This window comes from Polypterus senegalus, chromosome 13 (genome assembly GCF_016835505.1).
Source record: "Polypterus senegalus isolate Bchr_013 chromosome 13, ASM1683550v1, whole genome shotgun sequence".
Lineage (NCBI taxonomy): Eukaryota > Metazoa > Chordata > Cladistia > Polypteriformes > Polypteridae > Polypterus > Polypterus senegalus.
The window spans coordinates 138,577,175-138,604,766 of NC_053166.1; positions in this window are offsets into that span (position 1 = coordinate 138,577,175).

Sequence of the window (27,592 nt, forward strand, 5' to 3'; positions counted from 1 at the left end):
TATAATTCATGTCTCTGTGGTTGAGTGGTGTGAGTCAGGCCAAGGCTGGGTTCATTCCTGGGGTCCCCACCAAACTAATAAACAAATCACCACCTCTATAATGGTTTGAATCTGAGTGGTTCCAGACCACTACACACTTTTCAGCTTTTGGCAGAAAAGTTGCTGATGAGGTCTTCACACTTTGCCCTTTTCATCCCCAAGGTCTCTTCTATTCGTTCTTCCCATAGTAGAGTGAACTCGACCGTGACAATGTGCCTAGTTAAATCTGACCAGAGCACCACAGGTACTGTATGTCAGGTCGAAGAGATGTCTCATAAATATGCAAAGGGAACTTTAATTGCTCTCCGAGTTCTACCTTCATTTGCCACTCCTGGGCAATGTGGAGCCACCACTGCTTCTCTCTGTTTTCCTGACATTGTTGGTCCTACTGCCTCCCTGACAGAGCAGATGATGTTCTTCCCAAGGATCTGCCTCTGGCCACTATTAATTGAACTTCAGATTGTGTCTGCTATAGTCTGAAACACCACCTAGAGTGACCTTCCGCTAAAGCTCCTGAACAGCATCTGAGAATGTCCTCCAGTGTCCCTTTCTTTGGTAAGAGGTGGCAATCTGGTTTCTCCTCCAGGATCTAGCTGAGCAGATTAGATGGGCTTAGAAGAAGATCAAAAACTGCTGAGATCTGGGATTTCACATGGTATGGTACCAAAACATCCTCCAAGAGCAACTTCCCCCAACCACTTAAGAACAGTTTGGTGACCCATAATGCCTTTTCCAGCATGATGGAGCACTGTGCTATATGGCAAAAGTGATAACTAATTGGCTTGGGGAACAAAACATCAAAATATTGGGTCCATGGCCAGGAAACTCCCCAGACCTTAATCCCATTGAGAACTTGTGGTCAATCCTTAAGAGGCAGGTGGACAAACAAAAACCCACAAATTCTAACAAACTCCAAGCATTGATTGTGCAAGAATGGGCTGCCATCAGTCAGGATTTGGCCCAGAAGTTGATTGACAGCATGCCAGGGCGAATTCCAGAGGTCTTGAAAAAGAAGAGATGACACTACAAATATTGACTCTTGGCATAAACTTAATGCAATTGTCAATAAAAGCCTTTGAAACTTATGAAATGTTTGTAATTCTACTTCAGTACACCATAGAAACATCTGACAAAAAGATTTGAAAACCCTGAAGCAGCAAACTATTCTCAAAACGTTTGGCCACAGCTGTACCTGCCAGCCACAAGTCATGCCATGAGACATTTCTCTCCACTGCACACTCCCATCTTGTTCAGACCCCTTGCTCTTTGAAGGCAATTGCTCTGCTGGTCTTTTCTTCTGAGACCGCTGTTCTAACTTCCTTTCAATCAGATCATGTCACTCCTTCCTTGCTTTTCAAAGTAGGCAAACTCAAAGCCACCCAATCCAGCTTTACCCCTTGACTCAGCATGCTTCACTGCAGCATATGCCCTCCAGATGACCACCACCTGCACCCTTGAGATCTTTGAGTCACTTCATTCCCCATACTGCAGAAAAATGTAAAACTAATAGATGTGAAATGTTGTTGCTCAGTTTACCCAGCATGCAATTTTGTACTTACTTAAAGATAATGTTGTCAAATCCTCTTAGTCCTATTTGGAGACTGTCTTAATGGCACTGGACACAAAGCGAGAGCCAACCATGGATTGGATGATGAAGAAAGAAGCAGGGCCCATTCTTGAAAAAACGACTTAGAATGGACATATTAGCACGGACGTCTTTGAAGATGCAGAAGAAAACTGGACCCTCACAATGACAAAATAAAAACAGTGAAGAGGTCTGAATGCAGGGGTTCTGGACTCCTGAGACAGCAGTAGTGACCGTTGTGCCATTCTGCCACTTCCTGTATGTTATTTTCCTTTTAAATGACCTACTAAGATTGCTGGTGCTGCTTTAAAATTGATGCTATAAATTTGTGTTTGGCATGGTGTTCATTTGCTGCATGGCTTGACAGACACTAAAATTAGTTGTCATGAAGTGCCTTGCTAGGGTGATGCTATGTAAAGTATTATACATTGATTGTCATGGTGACCATTGTCTTAAATACAGATGTATGAAGTTATTGTCAGGCTCTTTATAAAATAATTAGCACTCTCACACAGGGCCAATTTAGAGTGTCCAATCAACCCAAAATACACGTTTAATGGTGAACTTAAAAGGAAAAATGAAGTGCGTGAAGACAAAAAATAATTCTAATAATAATAATATAGAAGAGATAATTAAGAAGCTATCCAGCTTTTCTGTATGTTTAAATATATCTAACATTAATACGTTTTGTTCATTCCTTTGTTCTTGCATCTTTAAGTGGCCTATGCACAATCAACAAGTGTCTTGTTCCTCTTCAGTGCATTGTTATTAGATTCTCTTACGCGGAGCTTTTGAAATATCCATTTTATAACAGCTGCTGTGTGTAGTAATTCATCGGGCACAAGGCACAAATGCGCCCTCAGTCCATTACAGGACACTCTCATTCACACCGCCTCAACCTGCACATCTTTGAAAACAAAGCATACTGGGAAAACCTGGAAACAGGAACAAGCTCCGTATACACTGGCTGAGCAAGCTGGGATTCCAACCCAGGTACCTGACGCTATAAGGCCGCAGTGCAAAACCCTGCATCACCATGCCACTGACTTAGGAAGACATGCTATGCAAAGTAATGACTGGAGAATTAATACTGACCCTTGCATTGTTTTGTTACATGGTACGTTTATTCTTAATTTGCATTTCAAACATTTTGAAATGAAGTTAATTCATCATGAAAAGCACTGTTTACACTGATTAGACACAGCCATCTATCCTGTAGGTCTCCCTTGTGCCACCAAAATGGCTCTGACACGTCGAGGCATGGACTCTACAAGACTTCTTAAGGTGTCCTGTAGCTTCTGACACCAAGATTTTAGCTGGAGACCCTTTAAGTCCTGTAAGTCGTGAGGTGGGGCCTCCATGGATCGGACTTATTTTTTTCAGCATATTGCGCAGATGCTCGATCGGATTGATATCTAGAGAATTTGTGGGCCCAATCGACACCTTGAATTCTTTGTGATGTTCCTCTAATGAATTTCCCCTTGGGATTAATAAAGTATCTATCTATCTATCTATCTAATCATTCCTGAACAGTTTTTACATTGTGGCAGGACCCAATACCCTGCTGAAAGAGGCCACTGCCATCAGGGAATACCGTTGTCATCAAGGGGTGTACACAAGGTTGGGAGCATGCACTCATATAGCCCGTTGGTGTGCAAAAATCTTTAGGGAGGTGATACGTATCAAAGTAACATCCACATGAATTCCCGGGATGCAAGGTTTCTCTGCAAAACATTGCCCAGAGCATCACATTGCCTCCACCAGCTTGCCTTCTTCTCATATGCATCCTGCTGTCATCTCTTCCCAGGTAAATGACACACATTGTCCACATGCTCTAAAAGGAAGTGTGATTCATTAGACCAGAGTGCCTCCTTCCATTGCTCCATGGTCCAGTTCTGACACTCACATGCTCATTGAAGGACAGGGGTCAGCATGGCCACTCTTAAACAGTATGCTGCAATACACTGTGAATTCTGGCACCTTTCTCTCATGGCCAGCATTCTGTTTATCAGCTATTTGTGCTACAGTAGCTCTTCTGAGGTGTAGGACCAGATGAGCTATCATTCTCTCCTCATGTTCATCAATGAGCCTTGAAGGCCCATGACTGGTTGTTCTTCCTTAGATCACTTTTGGTAAGTACTAATCACTACATTTTGTGAACACCCCACAAGGCCTGCCATTTTGGGGATGCTTTGACCCAATTGTCTGGTCATCATAGTTTGGCACTTATCAAAGTTGCTCAGATCCTTCTGCTTGTTCATTTTTCTGGTTTCCAACACATCACTTTCAAGAATGGACTGTTCACTTGCTGTCTAATATATCCCACCACTTGATGGGTGCCATTGTAACAAGGTCATCAATGTGCTTCACTTCACCTGTCAGTGGTTTTAATATTGTGGTTGATTGGTGTAATTAATGTAGAAAATGTACCTTAAGAAATGCTTGGTTGACTGTAACGATTAGCTTTGTTTTATACCTTTATTCTTCTTTCTTTTACTGTGCACTTTTGTCCTGAAAGGATCTGATGATGGAAAGATGACCATTTTGGATGGGATGGTTGTAAATTATTGGAAGTAACCTGTGGAAAAGCAAGACATTTTTTCAAAAGCCTGATAGTTTCTGCTTGTCAACTTGTTTTTTCATTAATAAATAATGAAAATGTAAAATGCGTAATGAGCTGTTTGTCAAATGAGATCCTTCATGAGGATTATATAATAGTTAGTTGTTACAACATTAAAAACAATTCCTCCAAAATAACATCAAGCTGAGTTTTGAAGGGCCACGGTCTACTGCGCTATTTTATGATCTGTAAATTCCGTACCATTGAAAGAGGGTGCACTTACATTTTCACGTCTTTTCATAATCTGACTCATAATCAAGGCATACTTTTGCTTTTAAGATTTGAGAATTTGCTCTGTAAAAGGCACTATGATTGGGCTGAAAATAAACTGACAGTTAAACACTCAAAGTATCAGTTTTTTATTAAGCCGTTTATATCAGAACTCTACTTAGCAGGCGCCATACAAAATAAAGATGGGCCATTCACATTTTCCATTGTTTCTTCTCACTCTTCAGTGACTAAGGACAGCATTTGACCAAATATTGGCAGCCCGCATCTTTTTCCCTTTGAGTTTCTCCATTAATAAGGGGTGTCATCTGCCTGGTGATCTCCCGGTGTGATGCGATAAGATGTTATTATGTCCCGCTAATAACTCGTCAAGGCCGATCATTTCAAGCGACAATATTCCTCACTTTCCTTAAATAATTGATTTGTATTTTCTGAAATGTACACCAAGTGTACCTAAGCTTCAAAAGTGAGTCATTCCTCTGTCAATATTCACGTTTAATAGTTCCCCTAATGTACTGTCGAGGAACCACAGCGGCTTAATGGCAGATATTAACCTTTCCACTGTTCACTTGTATTAAAACTCTAAAATAACGGCTTTTAAAACACTGTGTCTGAAGATTTTCTGTGGCTCTTAGGCCTTAATCTTCTTTGAATTACAAAACATAAATCACTGGATATTTTTTCGGAGTTACGTTTGTATACATATTGTATGAACAGATCCATCATTTTACATGTCAGCCAAATACATACGACTAAAATATCCTTTTAAACAGTATGGCGTTTTTGACGTTGAGTCATTCCTTATGCAGCCTTAACTGCTGGCAGCTTTGTTTAAGTAAGCAATTGACAACTGTTTTCTTTTCATATTATGCCATTTGGGCTGCATACATGCCATTCTCATTCTGCTGCCTTCCAGACTGGGATAAAGGATAACTTCATACCTGAGAGCCACCATAAGTGATACAGTAGTGGTATGACTTGGTCATACAAATGAAGATTGTGGGGGCTATCCTTACAGCAGTGTGCACAAGGCAGGAACCAAACCAGACAGCAGGGCCCCTCTATGATATGCTCCCACTCATTATTGGTCAGTTTAGAGTTTTCTTACACAAGTCTTGGAAGTGAGAGGAAAACCAACACATACACAGGGAAGATGTGTGAACTCCACATAGACAGTGCCAGCAGCCACACCACGTGTACTTCAGAACAGGTCATCCAAAAACAGTGTTGTCCTTCATATGAGTTATAAAATGGAGGTCCTGACTCTCTGTGATCATAAAAGATCTCTGGGCATCGTTTGTTAAGAGCAGGGCGTTAACCCGATGTCCTAGCTAAATTGGTTTAGTCATTCTGTCTCCAACTGGCAATTTCTCACCCCTTAACCACTGAACAGCTAATATGTGGTGAGCGTACTGGCACAAAATGGCTGCCATTGCATCATCCAGGTGGTGGCACCCCACTCACTATGTAAACTGCATTGAAAAGTGAGAAAAGAGCAATGTAAATGTAAAATTATTAGGGCTAAGATTCAAACCCTAACCACTGTGCCACCTATGTGGCCTAAGAGTGGAGGGAAAATTACTAAGTCCTCCATTTCTTCAAGTAGTCTACAAATTTCACTTGGATTCCCTGTACATTTACAGGGTGTTTTTAACAAGATGGACATTTTGCACATCAGGGAGTGCCCTAGAACTCAAATAATGACAAATTAATTCAAAAAAGCAACACAACTAAGTTTTTAATATAAAGGAATAATTCCAAAACAGAAAGAAGACAAAATAATAACTAGAAGGTTAAAATACCAAACACATCACATCAGTTGGCTTACCTGCAACAGTCCCCCATAACACTTCCTGTATGTCTTCCTCTATGCACACAGAACATAAACACCTCATATACACCTGGCCTCTCTTCTTATCTAAAGTATCTGCCTTTGGTCATCCCTGGATCCTGTCTATTTTATTTTTGGACTATTTACTATACATTGTCGAACATGAAAGCATGGTGAGTCTCCTACAGGACCATTCAAAAGGTACACCAGGGGAGTTACTAAGGGAGTGGAACAGTTGTTCATGCAGGCTACGTTTCCCTCTTTAGAATGGAGGAACACCACCAGGGAGCAGACCGGAGTCACTTCAGCTCCAGCTCTGGCTCCGCCCCTGGCTGACATCGTGGAGAGCAGATGACACCCCTGAAGGTTGAGGTTTCTCTGTTGTATAAAACAATGACACTTCAGCACAACACCAACTTTCGTTGGTTACTTTTCTTTTTTTTTGACAATGCAATTATATTGAGTTTTCTTGCTTTAACCTGAACTATTTTCATTTGTTATCTTCCATTTTACATTTGTTTTTGTGATCATTTATATTTTTTTAATGTTATTCTGCTGTTGCTATTAATCTTATATTTTTTGGCTGGTCGTCAACATTTTGTGACAATCTTTGCTTGTGAACATATTGTTTACTGTCACTATGTCCACTGTTGCTCAAGTGACAAAGAGTTCCCATGTCATATTTTGTTGCCCTCACACCCCACCTAAATAAGATGGAGGCCCATAGCTCCTGGTATCCAAGTAGTTATTTATTTTAATCAATTCTTAAAAAAAACTATTGCTTTAGTTAGTTAGTTGGGACAAATGATAAAAGTTTGTTTGGAACGTGTAGTGGAGGTAATGTGCAAAAGCTGGAGGATGAGTGAAAGAGAGAGAAACAGGGAGCCATTGTCACCGGAAAGTGTTCCACTTGCAGTGTCCAGGGCCTGTCCCTGTGGGCAAGAGCATAAGAGAACTCCTAGGGCTCACAGGATAGAAAATGGAGCGGCTTTTAACAGCCTTTGAAATCCAGACGTTGCAAGTTTGTAGCTGGTTCCTGGAAGTTATTATAGTGCAAATGTCCAGACTAGGACAGACTGTTCCATGATTCCATGACAAATCCCTTTTTGTAGCCGGTAGGATTTGCTCTGTTAATAGGTGGAATGTAGTGGTTAGGCTAAATGAGAATGAGTGCTCAATTGAAGCCCCCAAGAAGTGCTCAGCTAGCCATATTTGGAGGCTGTCCATGTGTGCATGAGTTTAAAACTCGTAGTGCTCACAGTGCTGCTTCTGACAGCCTTTGTAATTTAGATGTAGTGACTTTGAGGATAGCCACCAGCAGTTATCACACATGCAGATGTCCAGACCTGGAATGATTGCGGTGGTGATTCCATATCGAAAAAGGGACCTTAGCATTTTTTTTTTGTATTTTGACTCTGACTTCTGGTTTAGTGTTCTGGCTTTGATATTTGGTTTTCATATTTTATTTTTTGATGCTGACCCTGGTCTGTATAACGGCAACATTTTTTGCCTGACTCATTTTGTAGTTTCCATCTACCTAGTCACATCCTCTTGCTCTCTATCTACTCGAGTACCTTGTTTTTCTCATGGTGTTCCCAGCATCCTCTGGTTAGTTAAGCTTTTGCCAGCCCTTCATCACTGAACTCCAAGCTAACCAGCCCTATGACTAGAAAGGGCTCTTAAGGCCTGGTCAGTGACTACTTATGCATGCATTTAAGAAGAAAAAAATGTCCCTACGCTCAGCCTATGATACCCATGAGGCCATCTTCCTAAAAGTGTCTTTTATGTATTTGTGCCTTTAAACTAGAGTCCTTCTATTTTGTGAGTAGAACCCCAAGAGGCGGGGCCACCATTACATCACCATCCTCTGCCTTTGAATTCAAGTGAGGAAGACGGTCCAGAAAGAGGTTCATGGACTGCTGTTGAGGCATTTGTTGTGAAATTAGTTCTTTGGAATTTTCTGGTGTTGGATTTTTGCTTATTGTTCTTGGATTTTGATTATTGAGATCCTTTGGTTGCCTGTATACATAATTCCAGGTGGTGAAGATCTTCTCTCCTCAGTTTTTTATTTTGTGTAATTTACTGAATGTGAAACATTCAAAGTGCAGTTTTGAACTTTCAAAGCCAGACCCTCAATTTGGGACACTGTAGGCTGAAGTCTCCCTGTTAACTTTGGGGTCTGGCTGCCTGGGGTAAGGCATATCTTTAGGCAAGCCATGGATATCCTGTGGGTTCGTGGATCTTTCGGAGGCCTTTCACCCTTTCTACCATGCTTGTGTCACCTTTTCACAAAGCAGAACAGAAGCACAGGAGTGCCAAGGGAGCTTTTGTCACTGCATAAGACTGACAGCTGAAGGGGCAGCAACTGAAAATCTTAAATTCTGCAGTAGCAACCCTATACTGTCCAGGCATGGTTCTAAAGTCTAAAGCATCAAGACAGCTGATTTTTCTGGAATTGACAATTCCCTTAAAAGTCATGGAGAACAAGAATGACAGATACGTGGATCTGGTAGGTGAGTGCCAGAGACAGGAAAGGCCTGCACAGTATCAGTAGTAGGGGCTATAGAGGCTTTGCAAAGCAATCTATCCACAGATTCCGTAAAGGATCCTAAAATTATATATTTTGTTCTGTTATTACCTTGTGTTGTTTGTAATGATGGATGAGAAAAAAATGTCATGTCATGTTATCTTGGTGAATGGAAAGCACAGATTTTATGACACAACGGGCTTTAGTTGAGGCGAGCAATGAATAACAGCAAATAGAATTTAAATAACCAAATTACCATGAAAAACTTGTGTCATATAATCCAAAATTGTTAGCAAGTCATACTTTTTCTATGTCCCAACTATATGTAGCGCAGTGGTAGTGCTGCTACTTTGCAGTAAGGAGACTGTGGGAGATTGTGGGTTTGCTTCCCAGTTCCTCCCTGTGTGGATAGCACTTTGAGTACTGAGAAAAGCGCTATTTAAATGTAATGTATTATTATTATTAAATAAATGCTTTTGAAAAGTAATGCACAAAAATGATGCAAACTTAGGCTTTTCAATTGAAGGCAAGACTCCTGAGTAATTATTGAGGGTAGCTGATATGAATGAATGTAGTCTTGTTAAAAAAAAAAAAATAAAAAAAGTCTCATCCATTATTGGTTATGATTTTGGTATATTTTGAAAATATGTGGCCATTATGTTGGAGGAATAACTTAGTCATTCAGGCCTTTTATTGTATAAGCAGGTACCTCTAGGTTGTCTCTGCCTGAATACAAACTGAAACTGGGAGAGGACAGAGCAATAAATCTCCCTATCTGAATGGGCCAAGCACAAGTATGGAATAAAAAGCAAAGCAAAAAAGGCAAGTGTTAAAGGAAATGGTGGATTTTAATGAGTACAGACATGACTCCTATTGATTTAAATGAAGACTGTCACTGTTTAAATGACCCAGAGTAAGACTAAATGAATGTGGAGATGTTAAACAGGGATTGAGCAAAAGGGTGACAGTTTAGACACCACATTCCTTCCAATATTCTGACCAAAGTACACTTAAAAATCAGTTTCCATATCCTTATACAATGACATGCCAGCCTTAAATGCATTCCAAGACAGACATAACAAGAAGAAGGGCTGAATAAATGAAGACCCCCCCAATCGCAAACGTTAAGGAAGGACAAGATGGAGAAACACCCATATGTGAACATTCATAACAGACAGAGTGGAGCTCTACTCATAAAGGTAAGTAAAAGAGTGTTCTATCTAATAGATAGATAGATAGATAGAAGATAGATAGATGTGAAAGGAAATAGCTATCTATCTATCTATCTATAATCTTATCCTGACTACTATACTAAAATTATAATCTATCTATCTATCTATCATCTTGACTACTATACTAAAATGATAATCTATCTATCTATCTATCTATCTATCTATCTATCTATCTATAATCTTATCCTGACTACAGTACTAAAATTATAATCTATCTATTTATCTAATATAGTGCTTTTCACATATAGCTAACTAGGTGGCAGTCTTGCTGGGCCCCACAAGGCAGGCCAGGAATATTACAGTCCCATTAAACAACCCAGCTGTGTTACCCGAGTGCTGCCAGGGAGAGCTTCAGGGACAGATCAACCCCACTATAAGGGGAGTAGGAGTTGGGAGAGGAGGTGGAAGGAGAGGAATAAAGAAAGAAAAGAAGAGAGAATATAATGTCTGTAGTATGGCAGCTAATGAGAGCTAATGCCATTAAGATGAAGAAGTCATGTCTAATACGTTCCATAAGATTGATCATTAAATGTTGCCACAGAATTTGAGAAAAAATGGCATTGTAGGCCTGTTATAAAAATCAACAGATTAGATTAGATTTATATGTACTTGTAGATAATAGCTACTGCACTACATACTGAATCAATCAATCAATCAACATTTATTTATATAGCACATATTCATACAAAAAAATGTAGCTCAAAGTGCTTTACAAAATGAATAGAGAAATAGAAGACACAATAAAAGATAAACATAAGTCAACATTAATTAACATAGAATAAGAGTAAGGTCCGATGGCCAGGGTGGACAGAAAAACAAAAAACTCCAAAGGCTGGAGAAAAAATAAAATCTGTAGGGGTTCCAGACCAAGAGACCGCCCAGTCCCTCTGGGCAATCTACCTAACATAAGTCAAACAGTCCTCTTTGTATTTAGGGTTTTCATGGAAGGACCTGATGATGATGGTCACGTAGACTTCTGGCTTTCAGTCCATCAATGTTGGTGCATCATGATGCTTTGAGTAGGTGGTGGTGGCGCAGGCACCACAAAGAAACCGGAAAAAGAAACAGAAGAGAGAGTAGGGGTCAGTATGGATTTTGGAGCCACTGTGAATAGTTATTATGAAGAATTGAACATACAGAGTATCAGGATTAAGTTAAAGTGAAGTTATAAAAGGCCATGTTAAAGTAATGTGTTTTCAGCAGTGTTTTAAAGTGCTCTACTGTATCAGCCTGGTGAATTCCTATTGGCAGGCTATTCCAGATTTTGGGTGCATAACAGCAGAAGGCCGCCTCACCACTTCTTTTAAGTTTAGCTTTTGGAATTATAAGGAGACACTCATTTGAAGATCTAAGGTTACGATTTGGAATATAACGCGTCAGGCATTCCGATATATAAGATGGAGCGAGATTATTTAAGGCTTTATAAACCATAAGCAGTATTTTAAAGTCAATCCTGAATGACACAGGCAACCAGTGTAGTGACATCAAAACTGGAGAAATGTGTTGGATTTTCTTTTCCCAGTTAGGATTCTAGCAGCTGCATTCTGCACTCGTTGCAAATGATTTATGTCTTTTTTGGGTAGTCCTGAGAGGAGTGCGTTACAGTAATCTAGTCTACTGAAAACAAAAGCGTGAATTAATTTCTCAGCATCTTTCAATGATATAAGAGGTCTAACTTTAGCTATGTTTCTTAAGTGAAGAAATGCTGTCCTAGTGGTCTGATGAATATGCGATTTAAAATTCAGATTACAGTCAACGGTTACCCCTAAATTTTTTACTTCCGTCTTAACTTTTAATCCTAGTGCATCAAGTTTATTTCTGATAACCTCGCTGAATCCATTATTGCCAATTACCAAAATTTCAGTTTTCTCTTTATTTAGTTTGAGAAAATTACTATTCATCCATTCAGAAATACCAGTAAGACATTGTGTTAGTGAATCGAGAGAGTCAGAGTCATCAGGTGCTATAGATAAGTACAGCTGTGTGTCATCAGCATAGCTGTGGTAGCTCACGTTGTAACCTGAGATAATCTGACCTAACGGAAGCATGTAGATTGAGAAGAGCAGCGGACCCAGGATAGAGCCTTGTGGAACACCATATCGGATATCATGTGTCTTTGAGATTTGATTACCACAACTCACAAAGAATTTTCTCCCTGCCAGGTAGGATTCAAACCAATTTAAGACACTGCCAGAGAGGCCCACCCATTGACTAAGGTGATTTCTAAGAATATTATGATCAATGGTGTCAAATGCAGCACTCAGATCTAAGAGGATGAGAACAGATAAATGGCCTCTGTCTGCATTTACCATAAGTCATTTACTACTTTAACGAGTGCAGTTTCTGTACTGTGATTTGTTCTGAAGCCTGACTGAAAAGTATCAAGAATAGCATGTTTATTAAGGTGGTCATTTAACTGCATAATGACTGCCTTCTCTAGAATTTTACTTAAGAAGGGTAGGTTAGAAATGGGTCTAAAATTTTCAAAGGCAGAGGGGTCAAGATTATTTTTCTTGAGCAGGGGTTTAACTACAGCAGTCTTAAGACAGTCTGGAAAGACCCCCGTATCTAATGACGAATTAACTATGTCCAGAATATTGTCAATTAGCACGCCTGATATTTCTTTGAAAAACCTGGTTGGTATTGGATCAAGGACGCAGGTGGAGGGTTTCAGTTGAGAGATTATACTATGTAATTCAGGTAAATCTATCCTGGTGAAAGCATTTAATTTGTTTATAACGGAGTACAGGGGCTTTGGAGGTTCTGCAGTGTTGAGGAGATATACTATGTTATCTCTAATATCATTAATTTTTTGAGTGAAAAATACAGCAATGTTCTCACAGGTTTCACTGGAAGTATTCTGGGGGCATTCCATACTGAAAATGAAAAACATGGTGCATGAAAATTGTGGATGGAAGTTTCTCTATAAAACTAACATTTCACTCAAGATATTTTAGAAAATTCCAATAAAATAATGTGAATAAATGTGTTATTAAAAATGTAGTTACTGTATCTGTATATACAAAAAATAACCATAAACATGTAGTATAATTTTTCACTTGTTTTTCAATGGTTTGCGGTAATGTATTTCATTGAGGTGTCCTGGGTTTAAATTCTAGTACAGTCTCCAGAAGTGTGGAGTTTGCATGACCTCCATGAAGGGTTTTGTCAGGGTACTTCAGTCTCCAGTTTGTTTCACACTGATTATGTTAATTGTCAAAGCTAAATTGATCCGCTGGGATTACATTGAGTGAGTGCATTTATCTATCTATCTATCTATTAGATCTATCTATCTATTATATATTGTGCCTTTCATGTCTGTCTATCTATCTCTCTATCTATCTATCCAAATAATTGAGTCTCAGTTGTCGAACACTGGCAGAAGAATGGGTCATACTGAAGAGCTCAGTGATTTTAAACATGGTGCTGTCTTGGGATGTCACCTTTGCCACAAGTCAGTACGTGAAATTTCTACCTTGCTAGATTTGTCCAGGTCGTTGTAAGTGCTATCATTAGGAAATGGAAGCCTTTAAGAGCAACAAGAGCTCAGCCATAAAGTGGTAAGACCATGCAAACTTACAGGACAGGGCTGCTGAATCCTTTAACAAAGGGGTGTCCAACTCTGTTCCTGGTGGGTCGCAGTGACTACATGTTTTCATTCTAACCATCTTCTTAATTAGTGAGCCATTTTTGCTGCTGATTAACTTGATTTGCTTTAGTTTTTTTGACGCGACTCAGACACCTTAGCTGTTTCTTTTTCCTTATTGAGCAGCCAAACAATAATGGGACACAAAACACGCTGCCACCTGACGAGCTCCCCTGAAAATAAAGAAAGGTGAAGGTCTCAGTCATATTGGCTTGCTCAGGTCACCAAAACATCTTGACGGTGGTCTGCTGTGGCAGAATGAGAAGCTGTCCTGATATTTAATAATGGCTTTAATTAACAGCAAGAATTGGCTGCTCATTAAGAAGCTGGTTGGAGTGAAATTGGCTGGAGTTTGACGTTCCAATTTAGCTGGTCATCTGTTGGCTCTTTTCACATCTCAGTTCTGTTTGGCTGCCATTTAATGAAGAAATGAATCAATTCAGAGGCCTGAATCTTTAAAAATGGGGATATTACAGTATCATCTCCAGACAGAGGAGCAGCTTCAGCGACAGACTGCTGTCACCGTCCTGCTCCACTGACAGACTGAGGAGATCGGTCCTCTCCCACACTATGCGACTCTTCAATTCCCCCCCATTGTAAACGTTAACATTAATGAAATTATTATGTTAACATTATACAAAGTTATTGTCTGTTTTACCTGCATTTTTATCACTCTTTAATTAATATTGTTTTTATCAGTATGCTGCTGCTGGAGTATGTGAATTTCCCCTTGGGATTAATAGAGTATCTATCTATCTGTCTATTAAAATGAAGTGAAAAGGAGTCAATTAGTAGTGAAAACTGCTCGCTGATTAGGAAAAGGGTTAGAATGAAAACCTGAAGCCACTGTGGCCCACCACCCCTGCTTTAACATGTAAAAATCACCTACTCTCTATTGCATCTCTCATAGCAGACTTCCAAACTGCCTCTGGAAACAACACAACGCCAGAATGTGTGTTAGAGGCTTCGTGAAATGGGTTTCCAGGGCTGAGCAGCTGCCCACAAGCCTAAGAACTTTTATGCACAATGCCAAGTGTTGGCTGAAGTGGTGTAAAGTACACTGCCATTGAACATTAAAAGTAGTGGAACCGTGCCATCTGAATCACGCTTCACTCTCTGGGTTTAATATGGGTTTGGTGGATGCCAGGAGAATGCTATAGTCCGGATGGCAGAGTGCTTGCTGTAATGTTTGGTGAAGGAGGCATAATGATCTGGGACTCTTTGTCTGGGTTTGGGCTAACACTGTTGGTCCCAGTGAAGGGTACTGTTAATACTACAGCAGTCACAGACATTTCAGACAACTGTGTACGGCCGACTTTGTGACAGCAGTTTGTGGAGTCCCTTTTCTGTTCTATTTTGTGTACAAAGCCAAGTCCACAAAGACACGGCAGAACTCAAATGGCCTACACAGAGCTCTGAACTCGGCCCCATTAAACATCTTGAATTGGAACACCAATCATGAAGAAGAAGAAGACAGTTGCACTTCTTTGGGGTGCTAAGTTCACTGTCTCTGTTTACTTGTCAATAAAATAAAGTGTGATGGCGTTCAACAACAATATAAACAAAATAAAGTAGTCCTTCATTAATTAAGGTATTCAGGGCTTCTTTATATATGGCTCCTTTGGCCAGTGTAAGGAGCTCCTCTCCTTGGCCGCTTAAGTGACAAGTTTCTTCAGGGCAGTCTTGAATTTATAGCCCAGGGACCAGAAAGAGCAGAGTTAGTTACCCACACCGGGTTGTCTTTCTTTGCTGAGGAATACATAGAAGTCAAGGTTAAGCTGCTAAGGGTTAGGGTTAGCAAAGGCAATGTTCCCTCTTAGCTTGGGGTATCGACTACCTGTGAAGAACTTTGAAGGTGACCCTCTGACGTGCACATGTGACAGATGGCAGTACCAAATCTGCCCACCTCCTCAGCCTCAGATCACAACCTCTAAAATAAGGAGTGTCATCTGTCATGTGGCACTATGCACAGCCCCCTAGACAAAACTGATGCACAGAACCATCACAGACGTTCCCCACGATGCACAGCATGAGTGATTTAGTATCGACTACTGTAAGTGGCACTGCCAGATTTCTTTTTATCCTAATCACATACAACTGCCTGCACACCACAAACTGATGCCAAGGCATCATCTTGTCTTAGACTTGTATAGATGGCAGCTAAATAAAATGCAGGGCCTAATTGTTTATTCGAACAGACTGCCAGGGAAAAGCTTATACACACGCTTTATTTTAATGTCTTTTGTTAACCACTCATCGTATTTTTTGCTTCTTACCCAATTAACAGCAATAAAACGTGTGACAGCCTGAGCCGAAAGTCACATTTAATAGCACATCACGTTCTGGTAATTGAAAATTCATGATGTGCTGTATAACACTTTACACAATGTAATGTTTACCAGACCTTTATCTTTCAGGCCTTTAGACAAAGCTAATGCTGAGAAGTGGCCATTAATAGTCTTATTCGCACCTATTCAAATGAAAATTTTTACAACTTTTTTTTTAATTGGTGGAATGATTCTAGAAAATTGAAGAGTACAAGGATTTTCCTTCATGCTCCACTCATTTTTTAGTCTTAATTTACACCACGACACTCCATGTCCAATCAACACAAGGAAGCAGTCAAGCAAACTGCCCATGCTGCAACAGTCAATGACTAAAGTGTATCTTAGCATGAAGAATTGCATGCCACATGTGAGACTAGCATGGGGGTCCACTGTCCACATGACTGGTATTTTTTTGTACAATGATGCCAATGCAGTTTTGACCAAAAATCAACATGAGAGATACCTTCTGCACCACAATGTCAGTCAAATCAAGAGCCTGATTATTAAGATGCAAAGAGGACTGTAAAAAAGGTCTTTAAAGCCACCATCTTCGTAGGGATGATTCAGTGTTGTTGGTTAAGACCCCCATAGACTTGAGCCTACTCATAAAACAAAGCTGATGTTGTTCAATCCTCCTACTGTTTCGACTTTTGTGAGTTTGACCTTATCTCTGATGTCACATTGGAGTATATATATCTCTGTTTTTAACACACTCTGAAAACCAACCTAGAGCAGTGCAAATTAAATAACTTGAGACCCATCCATCTTCCTATTTAACAGTGTTGGCCATACCAAAAGCCTGGTCCTTAAGATGACAAGATGGCTATGAGCAGCAGATTTCCCTAGCTATTAAACCATCAACACCAAGAAGGTGATCAAGCATATTTGCTAAGGCTCCCCCACATACTTCATTCTTACATTTACCGTATATACTTGCGTATAAGTCAGGTCTTGAATTCACGTCTCTTCTTAATCTTCTTTTGCTTGAACTGAAAATGTTCAGCTCTTTTAACCTTTCTATATAATTCACCCGCTATAGCCCTGGAATCAGTCTAGTCTCTCTTTTCTGGACCTTTTCCAGTGCTGGTAAATCCTTTTTGTAACACAGAGACCTAAACTGTACACAGGACTCCAGATGTGGCCTCACCAGTGTGTTATAAAGGTTGACCAGAACCTCCTTGGACTTGTACTCCACACATCAGGGCGCTATATAACCTGACATTCTGTTGGCCGTCTTAATGGCTTCTGAACACTGTTTGCCAGTTGATAGTGTCGAGTCCACTACGACTTCTAAGTCCTTCTCATAAGGTGTACTATTGTTTTTCAGACCTCCCATTGTGTATATAAACCTAATATTTTTACTTCCAACATGTATTACTTTACATTTACTAACATTAAATTTCATCTGCCACAAATCTGTCCAAGCTGTATGATGTCCAAGTCTCCCTGTAATAATTCAGTGGATTTGAGATTATCTGGATTATTCTGTTTCAAGAGATGGACGTCTGAGACGGAACTCCCTAGCAGCTGTGCTCTTTTTCCTTTTTTTGTTTTTAAAAAAAAAAAAGCCGGGTATCCTGTATTTAATCAACCCAGGGGACTTCATCACATCATATGTAAGAATATACATAAGCATGACTGACAAGAAAAAGGTTCAGAAAGAAATAGAAAAGACAGCTAAAGCTTCATCTAAGCCTAAACAGATCTCAGGTTCAAGATACGACCTGGCAGAGGCTGACCTGGAACAGAAAGGCGACAAAACGGATCTCCCAGGACTTGACATCGCAGCATCGCCTCCAGCCAAGAGCGAAAGTGGGAGTGAAAATGCAAGTGAGTCGAGTCAAGAGACCTTGTCGTTTCCAGAAGGTTCCTTGAAACTGAAAATGGCCTTATTTTCCATGCTGTCAACTACCCACCGCGAGCCAGTGCCACAGTCTCTAATTGGGCCTGGTAACTCCACTTGTGGAGCTCGGAGAAGACCAAGACGATTAGTCCAAGCCGAAGGTAATGGTCGCTTCAATGATCAACGTATTAACTGCCGCAATAACTACCACACCCGAGGAGGATATAAATGAGATAAAGGGCAATATAAAGAAGAATACAAAGGATATAAGGAAATATATAAAGGACATAAACATGACAGATGAGGAGCTGTTTCAGGATATTAAAGACTCGGAGAAACCTTTAAGCAATTGCTTTGAGGCAACCTATAAAGCTATGCTGGAAAAAATAAAATAAAATGCGAGTAAGTTTGAAAATAAATTTAGAGCACTTGATGCTCAGCTTAAAGATGTTATGCAAGCGTTCATGACATATATTGAAATAGTCGAAAAAATGGCTTCTGCTGCTGACGAAAATGCAACGGCTACTAAATCTGAATGCAAAGTGCTTTGAGACAGACTAGCTGTGCTAGAAGATGGACATAGAAGAAATAATATCAGAACTGAAGGTCTCCCAGAAAAGCGTGAAAGCCCAAACTCAGTGAAATTCATTGCTGAATTATTTTCTCAAATAATTGGAGAGGACTTCAAATCAGACACCGGGATATCAACAGCTTACGACTAACATGGATCAAACACCTCAAAACTTAGACGCTTCATTGTACACTTCAATAAATTACAATCAAAGATTAATCTGATGTCATTTCTCAGACTGAAACAAGAGATTAAACAGTATTTGAAAATAACCGTGTTTGTATTTTCCCTGATTTTTCACCTTCAACAGCTGCTAAACGCACTGCAGTTTACAGCATTAAACAACATTTACGCAAAGCCAATCAATGAGATACAACCTCGTCTATCCTGCTAAATTGAGAGTGGATATTCAAGGCAAATTTTACATTTTAAGTTCTCTGGAAGCAGAAAATGAGGTAAAAAAAGCTGATCCCAACACTTTTTGAAATCATATCATGTCCTGGCAAGGCAAAGAAGACTTTATCTGCAATTTGGCCTATTTGCAGATAGACGTTTGCTGCAATTATACATTTCATACATTTTATTACCTTTCATGATACTTCAATACTTTAATTATAATTATAATTGTATTTGTAAGGGTGTGTGTATCCATGTAAATATATATTTGCATATATATGAGTGTACGTGTGCGTATATGTATGCATTATGTGCATGAATGAATATTTGTTTTTTTTTCCAAATGAGACTGTTTAACATCACATCCTTATTGTATTAGGAGTGTTCTATTATACGTTATCTGCATCTCCATGGGTACTGTTTAACATTATACCCTGGGTTTATTCTTTCAAGACTCTTTAAGATCATATTCTAGGCTTATAGTATTTGGACTTTACTGGAAATTGATATCTCTACTTTTTTCCTTCTACACCGCTGCTTGAAGGCTTGTTTTGTTCTGAATGTGGCCTTTCTCTAGGCACGTCAGAGGACTGAGACTTTGCCAAGTGTGGTTTAGCCTCCTTGGAGAGGCAAAATTGGGAATGGGGGTTTGGGGGAGAAAGAGAGCAAGCTATTTCTGACCTATCTTTTTCATCCCCACAATTTGAAGTGCCAACACAACAATAGGCTCATAGCCATGCAAATATTGGTAATTCAGATTAAAGCTATCATATGTAACAATGTACAACCTTAATTTAAGATTATAGAATGACAGCAAAAGTTCAGAAGCAATGTCTCTATGACCAAACAGTAAACTTTGTGAGCTGGAATGTCAAAGGTCTCAATCATGAACTAAAGAGGAAGAAAGTATTCTCTCACCTAACCGGTCTTAAAGCCAAGATAGTGTGTTTACAGGAGACCCACTTATTAAACAAGGATCAGTTTTGGTTGCAAAGAGACTGAACTGGCCAAATATTCCACTGCAGTTATACAAAGAAAACTAGAGATGTGGGAATCTTAATTCACAGAACAATTTCATTTGTAGTAGCAGATGTAGTATCAGATTCTGAAGGGCTATATGTGATGGTTATGGGTAATTTATTTAATTGTAATGTGATTTTGATAAATATCTATGCACCCAATGTGGATGATAGAGATTTTATCCAAAACATATTTTCATCCATTCCTGGTATGAACACTCATAAAATTATAATGGCCAGAGACTTTAATTGTGTTTTAAATCCAGGCTTGGATAGGTCTTCAGCTACTGGGGTGAAAACATCTAACTCTGCAAAAATAATTACACAGTTTTTAATTGATTATAACTTATCAGAACTTTGGAGATATCTAAATCCATACTTAAGAGAATATTCCTTCTTCTCACCAATACATAATTATAACTCAAGAATTGATTTTTTTCTTTATAGATAACAATTTCTTGCCCACGATCAAATCTTACAAGTACAATGCTATTGTTATCCCTTTGATCATGAAGTTCACATCACTATGCCCCACATACTCACATCACAGCTGGCATCTTAACTCCCTGTCATTAGCTGACAAGAACTGTACAGAATTCATATCCAAGCAAATTGATTTTTTTTAGAGACAAATGCATCTTCTGAGGTTTCTGCAGGAATACTCTGGGAAACTCAGAAGGTTTCTTTAAGAGGATAGATTATCTCATATCTTTTGTACAAAAAACCAAGAAGAAATCAGAGTTAATCAGTGAAATTACCAGCACAGATCAAAAACACGCCAGGCCTTTTTTAAGAAAAGACAGGCTTTGCAATCAGAACTCAACCTCTTGACAACAAAAGAAACAGAACAACTCATTTTTAAATGGGATCATCATTACTACGAACACGGAGAGAAGGTGAACAAGATCATAGTGCAGAAGTTCACAATGCAATATCAGTAATCACCAACACAGATGGTGATAGAATCTTTGACCATGAAAATATAATGCACACATTTAGAGACTAGTAAATACAAAATATCGCCAATATACTAACAACCCATTTGTCCTTTATTCACTCAGAATATGGATCAAATGTAGGCAGCACTTTGAGACAGAGAATATTTAATCTGTGGCACCTCTACGTGATAACCATCTTTTTCCACCCTCTCAAACTTACACAGTTTTTAATGTTTGAAAAACATATGGGATTAAATCATTTTGAGATTTGTATATAAACAAAGTCTTTGCATCCTATGAACAAGTATACTGTAAATGTAATCTCCCATCAACACAATTTTTCCACTACATCCAAATTAAAAACTTTGCAAAATGTAATCTGCCCAGTTTTCCTCATCTCCCACCTATTTCTATTCCAGAAGAGATATTGATAAGTCTTGGGGACGCAGACAGCATTTCTATAATATATAAAAACATTTCAAAGTTCCTTCCTTTTAAAAATCCCAGAGTACAATGAGCAAAGGATCTCTTTTTCAACATTTCAGAAAAGGAGTGGAAGGCAGCCATGTACAGAATTCACTCTACTTCCATATGTGCAAAACATTAAGTTATTCAACTTAAAATCTTTTTTTGAGAACATCTATCTAATTTGAAATTGCCCAAGATGTTTCCAGGGCGAGATCCAACCTGCGAACATTGCAATCGAGCTCCAGCCTCACTAGGCCACATGTTTTGGGTGTGTACCAAATTAACATCATTCTGGACCAACATTTTTAAATGCCTATCAGACAGCCTGGGTGTCACAATCCCTCCTAATCCACTAACAGCTCTGGATTTAAAGTGGAGAAGAACAAACAAACTTGAATTGCCTTTATTTCACAAAGAGCACATAGACTTGTTCAACTGGAAGAATCCTGGCCCATCAGTGGGTAACTAATATTATATACTGTTTTAAATTGAAAAAAAAGTCAAATTCTTACTTACAGGATCTGTTCAAAACCTGGCAGGACCTAATCAATAACATTTTAGAATAAGCACTTATATTTGGGGGAAAAGACATCTTTTAGTAGTAGTTTTACTGTGGCTGTTGGCTTTCCTCTCTTTCTTATGGGTGGGTGTTGATTTGATTTTAGTTTTGTTACGTTTGACTTGATTGTATGGAATGTTATATGCTTTTAATAAATTCAATAAAATATAAAAAAAAACTCTTACTTTGGTATCCCCTGCAAACTTAATCAGCGTGTTATTTATATTACTATCCAAACAATTTATATATATATATAAAGGAGCAGCCCTAGCAGTGACCCCTGCTGGACACCACTCCAGTTTTGATAAGGCTCCTCACTCCTGTGTCTGAGCCATTTTGCACCCATCTACACACAATACGCTGAACTCTGTTTTAGTTTGAGTCCCACTATAGTTTAAACACAGCTATATGTAGAGACATAGCTAGTATTGTCTGTTTATGCTACCTTTGTATATTTGTTAACACTGCGTTTTTTGACCTGCCGGTTTACAGTGGATCTGATCTTGTGGAACCTTTGTTTCTGTTATGGCCATCTTTACCTCTCCAATTCATTTCTTTTTGGTTTGCAAAAATGTGTCTTGCAAAAATATTTTATTTGGCTTCTGATCTTAGACACCTCATTGCCAAGTGCCTGGAATATCTCCTTAAACAAATTATTTGCTATCTGAGCATCTTCATAATCTTCAGAAGAAAGAATCGCTAAGTTGCTCATGGCGTCAAATCTTCTCGCACAGCTAAAAAGTGTTATTGTTTGTTTGTGTGTCATTAGCCACATATTTTCAGCAAAGTCTCGGTGGACACAACAGTCTGGAGGCAGACAGACAGCTGTCATCAAAATGATCCAATATCGTCTGCGTGCAGAACATACAAGAATTCCAGGGAGACACCACTGAGTAAAAGTAACATTTCAAAAAATACATCAGATCAATCTTTATCTTACATCATAGTTTTCTTAGACTTTTAAAAACACATTTGATACAGTACTGCTTCAGAAATGAATCATCAGAGCACCAGCTGTAATTGACACAACAGGATTTCAAGTTGGCTAATCGGCTGGATACACTGAATAAAGAAAAGAGGGCTAAGGACATCAGTTGAGACCCCGTACTTTGTGGAAGAAAAATAAGCCATAATATTTTAATTTAAGAAAAGGAGGTCTTTATTAGCACTTTTAACATTACTGTCCCGAATACCCAATTAACACAGTGCACACTCTTTATAGCTTGAAAATCTTCCCTCAGCTCTTGCCATTCCATACATGAAACTCAAACTGCTTAGTTCATATCAGATAAGAGTTAAATCATGTCTGGTGACATTTTGTTGACCCTTAGTTAGCAAACGCTTATCAGCTTTATTGCTTACAGAGATCATTAATTGTCTTATCAGCAACAGCCTGTCCTTAAACTCCAAGATACTCCTTTAACAAAAACGGGGCATAAGCTACATCACCTTCACTTAACACTAATGGCCATCTGTGGAAAAGTTTTACAAGTATGATATATTTAATAAGTACCTCTAAAGATAGAAATTTGGTGAAAACGTAAAGCAGATAACTAGCATGCAACTATATATGAAACCCAGTTCATTACTTATTGTTAGACAACAAAATATATTTTCCTAGTGATAGGATTTAAAGTTAACAGAGCAGAATTCCAAACATGCATAAATATAATAAGAAGTGAGCAGATAAGGATTCACAACCTGAACCCTTGTCTTTTCCTAATTTATATCAAGGGCATACAGTGGATTTAGACTCCTTCACTTTCAGCATATTTTATTTAGTTAGTAGATTTAATTTAAAATGGATAAATGACCATTTTTGCCCATCAATCTACACTCAGTAAACCCATGATGACAAAGTGAAGACATGTCTTCAGAAAAGTTTACTTCAGAAAAGTTTACTTGCCTCCTATGATACTACAGCTGTTAAAATGAGTGGCAAAAATAATAATGATGTGGGGAAGGAGCTACACCAATGAGTGAGCAGAATGATATTTACATGAATGCTTCTGGCCACACCCAGTGCCCCACCCACAAATCAGCACTGCTTTGTCACTGATTTTTGTAGCTCGGTTATCGACTGTTTTCCAAGTTTGTCTTTTAGTGGCCCTGTAATATTGCTTTGAAATATGGCTGCATGCATTGATACTTATGCTTACTCATCCATCCATCCATCCTCTTCCGCTTATCCGAGGTCGGGTCGTGGGGGCAGCAGCTTAAGCAGAGAGGCCCAGACTTCCCTTTCCCCAGCCACTTCTTCCAGCTCTTCCGGGAGAATCCCAAGGTGTTCCCAGGCCAGCCGGGAGACATAGTCCCTCCAGCGTGTCCTGGGTCTTCCCCGGGGCCTCCTCCCGGTTGGACGTGCCCAGAACACCTCACCAGGGAGGCGTCCAGGAGGCATCCTGATCAGATGCCCGAGCCACCTCATCTGACTCCTCTCGATGCGGAGGAGCAGCGGCTCTACTCTGAGCCCCTCCCGGATGACTGAGCTTCTCACCCTATCTTTAAGGGAAAGCCCAGACACCCTGCGTTCTTTTGGTCACTACCCATAGCTCATGACCATAGGTGAGGGTAGGAGCGTAGATCGACTGGTAAATTGAGAGCTTTGCCTTACGGCTCAGCTCCTTTTTCACCACGACAGACCGATGCAGAGCCCGCATCACTGCGGACGCTGCACCGATCCGCCTGTCAATCTCACGCTCCATTCTTCCCTCAGTCGTGAACAAGACCCAGAGATACTTGAAGTCCTCCACTTGGGGCAGGATCTCTCCCCCAACCCTGAGAGGGCACTCCACCCTTTTCCGGCTGAGGACCATGCTCTCGGATTTGGAGGTGCTGATTCTCATCCCAACCGCTTCACACTCAGCTACGAATCGATCCAGAGAGAGCTGAAGATCACGGCCTGATGAAGCAAACAGGACAACATCATCTGCAAAAAGCAGTGACCCAATCCTGAGTCCACCAAACCGGACCCCTTCAACACCCTGGCTGCGCCTAGAAATTCTGTCCATAAAAGTTATGAACAGAATCGGTGACAAAGGGCAGCCCTGGCGGAGTCCAACTCTCACTGGAAACGGGCTCGAATTACTGCCGGCAATGCGGACCAAGCTCTGACACCGGTTGTACAGAGACCGAACAGCTCTTATCAGGGGGTCCGGTACCCCATACTCCCGGAGCACCCCCCACAGGATTCCCCGAGGGACACGGTCGAACGCCTTTTCCAAGTCCACAAAACACATGTAGACCGGTCGGGCAAACTCCCATGCACCCTCCAGGACTCTGCTAAGGGTGAAGAGCTGGTCCACTGCTCCGCGACCAGGACGAAAACCACACTGTTCCTCCTGAATCCGAGGTTCGACTATCCGACCAAATATCCGCCTGACTGTCATTATGTAGTAACAGCGCACTGCATGAATACACTTACAGTTTTCATCCTCTTTCTCTGTATGTTTAGTATTTGTTTGCTCAGAGGTTGATGCACTTGTTGCTTCCTGAGCAGCTCTTCCTTTCTCCGCCCTAGTGGCTTGCTTCTTCACTTCATTCGTCGACATCTTTTCCTGTTAAAACTGATTAGGTCATTTTTTGTGTTGCAATTACTTAGTACGTTTTTCTTAATTTTTCACTTGTTCAATCTCCCTCAAGAATGATTTAAGTTATGAAGAGGTAGAGGAAGTGATGGCGAAGGTGGTAGGGATGAGAACGGCTCCCGTGCACATTCGCCGCATGGCTGCCTTGCTGGCCGCTGCCGAGAGTTGATTTTACAATACAATTAAAATAAAAAGAGTAATAAAAATCATCACCCCGAAAGCTGACAGTAGATGTCATGTAGTATTTGTGTACCAAACTTCATGTCAGTAAGTCAAACGGTTTGTGAGCTACACATGATTTAATATCCTGGACAGACAAACGGACAGCCATGGTGACATATAAGAAGATATCTGGGAAAAAAAATATGCAAATAAATATGTGTAGTGTAAAATGTGATAATCAAAAAATGAAAACACGATGACGTGTGAGCGCAAATAATCAAATCCATCCATCCATTATCCAACCCACTATATCCAAACTACAGGGTCACGGGGGGTCTGCTGGAGCCAATCCCAGCCAACACAGGGCACAAGGCAGGAAACAAACCCTGGGCAGGGCACGCACACACACACACACACACCAACCACACACTAGGGACAATTTAGGATCGGCAATGCACCCAACCTGCATATCTTTGGACTGTGGGAGGAAACCCACTTAGATACGGGGAGAACATGCAAACTCCACGCAGGGAGGACCCGGGAGGCGAACCTGGGTCTCCTAACTGTGAGTCAGCAGTGCTACCCACTGTGCCACTGTGCCGCCCAAATAATCAAATGTGTCATCAAATATGTTCTTTGTTGCTTATCTCTTAATGTATGTATCCTTTATTAATTTCAGTGACACTGCCCTCAACATGAAATATGCCTTTAAATGTAAACTGTCATTTTCACCTGTCAGAGGTTCTAGCAAGTGCTCAGATTTGATAAGTGAATAGTTTCTAGAGAAGATGCTCCCAGTCACAACTTTCCACGATGCCCGTGAGGCACAGGATTCCCAAGGCAAGCAAACCGCCTGATCAAAGTCGTGACTATGTGTGTGTCAGTGGGAAACATGGAAACAAAGCGCTGCTTAAAATTATCTCACAAATCCGCTGCTTAAATTCAAGAAGCTCCAAATTCCTTATCCTGGCAGGAGTCTGCATCTGACATGTGGTGTCTGCCTATAAATACAGCACTAGATGGTCAAAGAGCTCTGTGCACACTGCCAGTGATTCACCAATCAAAGCACAGTACTCGCTAGAGCCCACCCTCTTGACTTTGATTGGTGAGAGTGACAGGTTTCATTTCAAGGTGTTTTTCACGATGCATGCAGTGTCACTAAAAGAGATAAATTAAGAAATTATTACACACATAAACAAAAATTAAGCAACAAAAAGATCTATTGCAGACATGTTTCATTTATTTATGCTCACCTATTATTGTGCTTTTTATTTATTTATTGTCACAATGCTTCTATTGATTAGCATGTGTAACAGATTAAGTGCTTGCTCGCACCCTTGCACCCTCAGACACCACGTCAGACACTAGGTAAAAGTCCAATAATGATATTTATTATATCAATAATGTGCACAAAGCACCCTCCACTCCCAAATACTCCAATAACAATAACAACAATAATAATAATAATAATAATCCTCCACTCTCCCAGACGCTTAGCCACCCTGCCTCCCAACTCAGCTCGTCCGTCTGCTATTTCCCATAGTCCTTTATACTCCTTGACCCAGAAGTGTTTGTCCCTCAGTCCACGTGACTTTCTATCACTTCCGGGTCAGTTAAAACTTCTCTTTTCTTCAACCTGGAAGTACGTCATTCCTCCCATTCACGTGACCAGGACGCACTTCCAGGTTATAGGGCACAGAGCGAGGCTCGTAGACTCCTATAGCGACTCCTTGTGGTCCCCAAGGTATCCAGCAGGGCTGTGTGTAAAAACTACAAAGTCCATGAGGCCCTGCTGGAACTCGGGGCACGTCCATGCTGTCGGGAGAGCTCCTCCTGGCGGCCTGGGGTTGAGGGCCGGCAACTCTTGCTGGACATCCATCACAGTTCCCCCCCCCCTTAGTGAAGCCAACTGGGGTGGAGCGTCTAGCCCCGCGAGGGATGACCTCCTCCAGGAGAACACGTCAGTCGGACCTTGGCTATGTTGTCCATGATCCGCAGAGAACCTTGGGGAAAT